The sequence below is a fragment of the Rousettus aegyptiacus genome, unplaced genomic scaffold, assembly GCF_014176215.1.
Source record: "Rousettus aegyptiacus isolate mRouAeg1 unplaced genomic scaffold, mRouAeg1.p scaffold_m13_p_8, whole genome shotgun sequence".
Taxonomy (NCBI): Eukaryota; Metazoa; Chordata; class Mammalia; order Chiroptera; family Pteropodidae; genus Rousettus; species Rousettus aegyptiacus.
The window spans coordinates 9,885,065-9,891,917 of NW_023416311.1; positions in this window are offsets into that span (position 1 = coordinate 9,885,065).

A 6,853-nucleotide genomic window follows, 5' to 3' on the forward strand; every position below is an offset into this window, starting at 1 on the left:
GGTGTCCCTTAGAGGAAAATAAGAGGGTTGCAGGGTCTAGCAGCAGAGTCCCTGGGTTCAAATCCTGACTCTGGATTTCTGGGTCCATTCATCAGCACCCCCCTGGTTACCAGGGATCCCCCAGGACAAATCCTGTCCTGGGAGGACTGTCCCTTTAAGACCTCAGTGGGCAGGTCCAACCGTTTCCATGGAGCTGACTCTGACACATTTCTGTCTTCCAAATTCTAGGCCCAAGCAGGAAATGAGTCACCACAGGAGAATGCATACCTCCCAACCTCAAGGGGATGCTCAAGGCCAACCATGGGGCCCCCTGTGGGGGTCAGGCCTTTGTGGGGTGCAGATTCTGTGGGTAAGAGAACAAGATTTCAGCATCTACTGGCATCACTGACTAGTGTGCAATTAGAAATCTCAAACTCACTCCAAATTCACCCGACTTGACCAGGACAAGCAGGTCACATGGGTACCTTTTGGTCACGAGCCAGGCCAGGCCCCCAAACAAGAAGTTGTTGAACACGCAGTGAGCCAGCTAAATAATTGATGTGTTCATAACCCTATAAAGCTGTTACTCTACTTGACAGATTAGCAAACTGAGGCTGAGATTAAGGTAACCTGCCCAAGGTCCTACCGCCCCACACTCCCCAATCCTCTTTGATTTGAAGCTAGACAGATCTGGGTTCGGAGCCTGGTTTGGCCAACCCAGGGCCTTTTCAGTGCCTCTGTCTTCTCATCTGTCAAATGGGAGTCCCCACGACCCTTCAACAACTATTTGCTGGGTGTTTACGCAGGGACAGGCTCAGAGTAAACAACCACCACACAGGGCCTCCAGGAAAGGTGGATCAAAACAAAAGTAAACAAAATCACCAAAGACATTATGAAAAACAAAGGCAGAGAGAAGAATGCAGGAGGGGAGGGTCCAAGAGGATGACAGGGAAGACAAACCGAAAAGAGCAAGGGGACAGCCTTTTTAAAAAGTGGGCAGAAGGGGATCCCGGGAGGCAGACTTAATAAATCAAAAGAAGTCCAGTATCCCTAAAACTTGCAGCTGGATTAAATGTTAATAAGAAGCCTCTGGAGAACGTTCCAGTGGGGTAGACCCTGCTGGGTCATGCCTGGAAGGGAAATCCTCATTGCTGGCACGGGCTGAGAATGCTAGCTGGGGTGACAGCAGACATGCCCCAGGTCCTAGTCCTCCTCAGCCTCAGACAGGGCCAGCTCCTCACCCTGGGGCTGGAAATAACTGACCTTAAAGGGGCCTCGCCTGCTGCTGGGCTGTGAGCCTGAGCAGGGATGTAAACAACTGCCTGGCCAGTGACTCAACTGGCTGGCTACCCATGCCTGGGGACATCTGTCACTGCTCTGGCTTCCACAGCCAGCAGGAAGTCCACTGCTCGGTGGACTGAGCAGAGCTGAGGCAGGAGTCAGTTTAACACAGGATTTTACCGGGCTGCTCTCGTCTCGCCGACGGGGAGGCCCTAGGAAGGTCCGCAAGGGCCCACCTCTAGCCCTTGTGCGGCACGTGGCCAGGAACAACCAGGAACAGACCACCGCTCCCCTTAGAGGTGGGTCCCTGCCAAACCCAGAAGTGAGCGTCACGTAAGCCATTCTTGGTGACATTCCCTGCACTAAACTGTCTGCCGACCTCAGCACATTCCTCCCCCAGAACAACCTCTTCTCTACTTCGGCCTGGGACAATGTGCCGACCACTTCAGTTTCTCCTGTGGGAAGATGGAGTGCTACCTGAGAGCCACGGTACCAGCTCACGGGGAGCCAGGTACCCTCAGGCATTAGCTCATTTCATCCTCATCGACCACCTTCTTTACAGAGAAACTGAGAAAGGGCGCCTAAAGAACATGCCACAGTAGAGTTGATGACCCTGCAACCTCGAGGCCCTCTGTCCTCGGGGCCCTGTGCGAGAGAGCCACGTGAGTCAGAGTGCCAGCGTGCCCAGCCCCGCACCGGTCAGCAGCCGCCAAGTCTGGTCATCCGGTCAATGGAGACAACAGTGCCTGCCCGAAAGGGTGGATGCAGGACGCGCAGCCGACTGTCAGCCCTTGCTCATTACAACGTTTGTTACATAACACAAAATGCCAGTCCGGACAGGCCAGGAAGAGGAAGAGCTCCAACCTATTTTCCCCGAAAACTGCAGCGCAGTTTGGCAGGCGTGTGACCCCTTTGTACCTGTAAGGAGTTTAAGTGCGCCTGGTAACTCTGTACGAGGCAGGCAGACTCGGGGTCCGTAGGGATGCGGTGGAAGATGGAACCGCCCCTTCAACGGGATTCCAAGTTGAGTCCACGCAGCAGCCGCCACACTCGAAGACCAAGGTTCTTCTCATTTTCTGCTGTGTCCATCAGCCGCGGTGTTGCCCTCCCACCTTCCCAAGAAGCGACAGGCCACACAACTTTAGCTCCCCTACCCGCACCCAGGATGACATCCAGGAGGAGGCTGCTCAGAGTACTTTTCACCTTGAACCTTTCTGTGCAATTCCCAAGTGCATGCGTTATCAAGGTAATTTTTAAAATGTGAACAGAACTGGTGATAGGACTTAGGCCCTATTTTTTTAATTCTTTAATTGGCCTTGGGTGCGGTGTGTGTAGACGGGGAGTCCAGGAGTCTGTATGGGAAACGTCCATCCCCCGTCGGGGGAAGCAGGAGCAGGATTCACCACACCCTGGGGCCTCGTGGGTGTGAACTTCCTCCAGTGGAGCCCAGTAAAACACCCAGCCAGAGGAGCGACCCGCCACGCCCAGACTTCCTCAAAGCCTGGGAGCCTAAGGTGGCCAAGCAGCAGCCCGAGGGAAGCAACACAGGCCTCTGACTGTACCAACTGCCCTCTGCCTCAGGGCCGGCACTGAGGAAGCCCAGGGCCGCGGGTCGGTCACCTGCCCAGTAAACAATCTGGGCACTCCTCTCGGCATTGTCTGCAGAACGCGCAGGTCCATGGACAGTGGTTCTCTGCCGGAGGCGCTGGGAAGATGTTGTTGCCGGGTCCCCACCCCAAGGAGTCCCTCCTAGTCTGTCTGGGAACAGCCCGACCACCACTGATTCTGCACAGGCAGGTTGAGGACGAGACCTGGAGGGGACAGGAAATGGAGGAAAGGGGCTAGTAGGGAACCCTGGCAAGCTCCCCTGTCACAGAGGTCACTTATTCCAGCCAGATGGCCGTGACTGCATTTAAGGGCCGACATGTGTGTCCCACACACCAGCTGTCATCCCAGGCGACTCCATCTCAGCGCAGACCTGAGGTAAGGCTCACCCACACCTCACCAACCCCAAAGCTCCGCTCTTCGCAACCTGCTTCTTGACAGACTGAGGTCCAGGAAAAATAAAAACAAAACTTTTCATGAAAACCTGGAAAATTTCAAGCCACCTCTTATCTACTCACTCATTCCAGGTACGTCCAAGTACCTGCTCTGTGCCGGGTGCCGACATCCGGCGAGCCGGGTTTTCAAACTGGTTGTACTACCAGTGCAGTAGTTCCCATACAGGAGCGGTCCCCAAACTTTGGGGCACCAGGAACTGTGTGTCCCATGAGAATCTACTGCCTGATGATCTGAGGCGGAGCTGAGGCGGTGATGCTGGTGCTGAGGGGAGGCTGCAGATACAGATGAAGCTTCGCTCGCCTGCCCACCCTCGCCTCCTGCTGTGCAGCCCAGTTCCTAACAGGCCACGGACCAGTACCAGTCCTCGGCTCAGGGGCTGAGGACCCCTGCCGTACAGCATAACGTTCACTGCAACGGCAAGAAACTGTCAAGGGCAGTGCACCAGACAGACAGGTAGGTTAAGAACTGTTCTTTCAACTTGACTTAGTCATGGCAGACGCGTTGTGTCTCCACTCAAGGTGTTGATGGAAAAGAATACTTACTGTGGATCACAGTCCGCGTTGGAGATGCACTGAGAGGAGCAAGAGACGAGCCTGAATATACAGAATGTAATTGTGTGAGCAAACACAGTTCTGCATGTTTGTTAACCTAAGAAGCCTCAAACGAAAATAGCCAAAACTACTTGGCAGTTACTAATTTCTTGACGCACCTTGAAAATCAACACTGCCATTGTGGTTATGAGTCTTCTCGGGAGAAGAGATGGGGAAAAGCCACCGACCTCCTCCCACACCACACAACGACAGTTTGGGAGGTGTTCCTTCTCTCCCAAGGGATTCCAGGCCAGGCGCCTCGGTCCCTGAGGAATATCAGTCGTCCGAAAATCTTCCCCAATCTCGAAGTTGCAACGACACGTACCTTGGTGCATTTATGGAGAAAGATATCTGGATTATGAACCCACTGTGCCCCCAGGTGCTGAAAGCGGCCCAGGGAAACCAGGGGTGGCAGGCTCCCCGAGTACCCTCAAACTCTTAGGCTGCAAAACTGTTCTCAGCTTCCTAAACCCTCCCTCATTGCTAAAGCTGGATAAAAGCTAAGACTCCTGAAGCTCTCAAAGGCAGCTCCACAAATGACTGGAGCCCTGAACACTTCTGGCAGCTCAGAGAACACGCCCACCAGGCCTAAAACGAAGGAATGCCACACAGACCCATCCAGGGCAGCTGTGCAATGACTGGGGGAGGTGGGGGTCTGCTCCAGATGCCCTTGCTGCACACAGCAAACTGCGCCTCCACTTGGGCTCGAAAGGCGTGGCTCCCTGACCCGAAGACCAAGTACTAATGAAGTGAGGCTGCCTCCACTTGCTGGCGTGTGGCATCTCTTGGCAGGCACTCAACCTGGGAAACAGATCTCACTCACATGAGAACAAGCCTTCACGGCACGCACACGTCCCTGTCTTTGTTACCTACCCCTCTGGTTTCAAACTGCTCCACAATAGGGTGAAATCAGCCCACTTTCAAGACTGGAGCTTCTAAGTTCCTGTCTCCCACAATGCTTTACACATCACTGAAGTGTATCATCCAGCACTAACTCCTAATTAAACCACCACCACATCAACCAGCATTTTTGAATGGCTACGCACATGAAAGACTTAAAAACGTATACAAAACTGCTTAGAAAGTTACTCTCCAAACTATTCCATTTTTACCTTTGAAGATGATGGAGAAGGAGTAAAAGGTAAAAGGGCCTTTATACTAATGTCTGACATTTTAACTCACAGAAATGCATATGTTCATTTTTTCAGTGGCACATTAAAAACTACCAGCCATTCCAGAGTTGTCAATGGTTCCACTGACAAATTATAAACATCGACTGAATTATCCACGGAATTCAAGTCATTAAGTTTCGTGTCATTTTTTTCTATTCTATGTATTGCACAGGTGACGAAACTGAGCAGAGGCAAACTTACTCAGGTCCCCACACATAGTAAGTGAAGTCAGCATTCAAATCCACTTGATTCCAAGCAAATGAAAATGGTAAGATCACTTCTGCCTGCAAGTAGTAGGTACCCAACAGTGGCTAAGACATAGGAGAAAAGGCACTCGTCACACTGATGGATTAACCGATATCTTGCAGAAGGTACTTTTGGTAGGACCTATTAATATTTTAAACGTGTTTTTCTTTGAACCACCAATTCTACCTATAGAAATTTATCCTACAGAAACCTAAAGAAACCAGAATATTCACTGCTATGCGACTAATGAAAAACTTGGCCCCCTCTCCCCATAAATGCTCGCTCATACGATGGCATACTATTTCGTCATGAGATATCACCACATGTTTTTATCTAGAAAGACCAGCATTCATTATAAGCTGTTGTGCGCCTGGACTTTTGCAGGGTTCGATGTTCTTTAAAGCATTAACGCAACACAAATAAAATAAGGGGTCATCGGAAACTTGGGATAGCAATTAAGAAACTTCCGAGTTTTGCCAAGGGCCACAAAATTTGTGTTGAACCATCAACTCTCTCTCCTGTCACAGGCTGCTGTCTGCTAAGCTTGACAGAGAACATGCAGGTCACATCGGGAAGTAAAATCCTGCATTTCACCATGTCTAATGCATTAATTATTACAACACAGAGAGTGATATCCAAAATACCGTCCCCCACCAAAACCTCACACGCTTCAGAAACATTCCAGTGTGGAGTCTGGAAGCTGGCCTTAGGAGGTGAGATCATCTGAACGATGAAATTTATAGCAGCTTTCGAGGTGGGGAGCAGGCACTATAAACCTAATCTGATAGACACAACTTTCTTTAATGAATCTTAAGTTTAACTTTAAAATAAACAGGGGTTTCCCCGCCCCCCAAGTCACCCCATTCCAAGAGGACAGAATATATTTCTGAAGACTCCCAACCTCATAACTAGACACTTAAGTAACCAATCAAATGAATAAAGTGAGTTGTATGGAGTAAAATGCAATGAAATTTACTAACGTGATCACTACACTTCTCAAAAAACCCAGGCAGTAAATAAGTACGTCAAAAATTTAATGATTCATTCATAATTCTCTCAAATTAACTGTGCTGCCCCTGTCCCCAACTAAAAGCCCCATTTCCAGATCACCGCTTGGCATCTTGCACCTTCACTGCACTCAGGTTGGCTCACCTTCGGTCAGACCTTGGCCATTCTCTCTGACCACAGGAAACTAGCCCAGCTTTCACTTAAGGCCCAAAGCCATCATTACTCAAGTTTAGTGACTTCCAACAGCCCCTAGGAAAAAAATGTAGAAGGCTACTTTATTTTTTAAAGCCTGGACTTCATTTGATTGCATCAAAGAGTTATTCAGATGTGATGACCAAACAAAAGTGCAGACAAGCCCCATAGTTTTTTGGTTTTTTAAATTATTTATTTGTTGAATGATTTAAGCTGTGTACCACTACTCCAGTTGGGTAAACCACATTGAAGAATTTGACTGCAGGTCTTTAGATTCAGCCAAATGCTTTCCATTAATTTTGCTCTATAAAATACTAAACATTA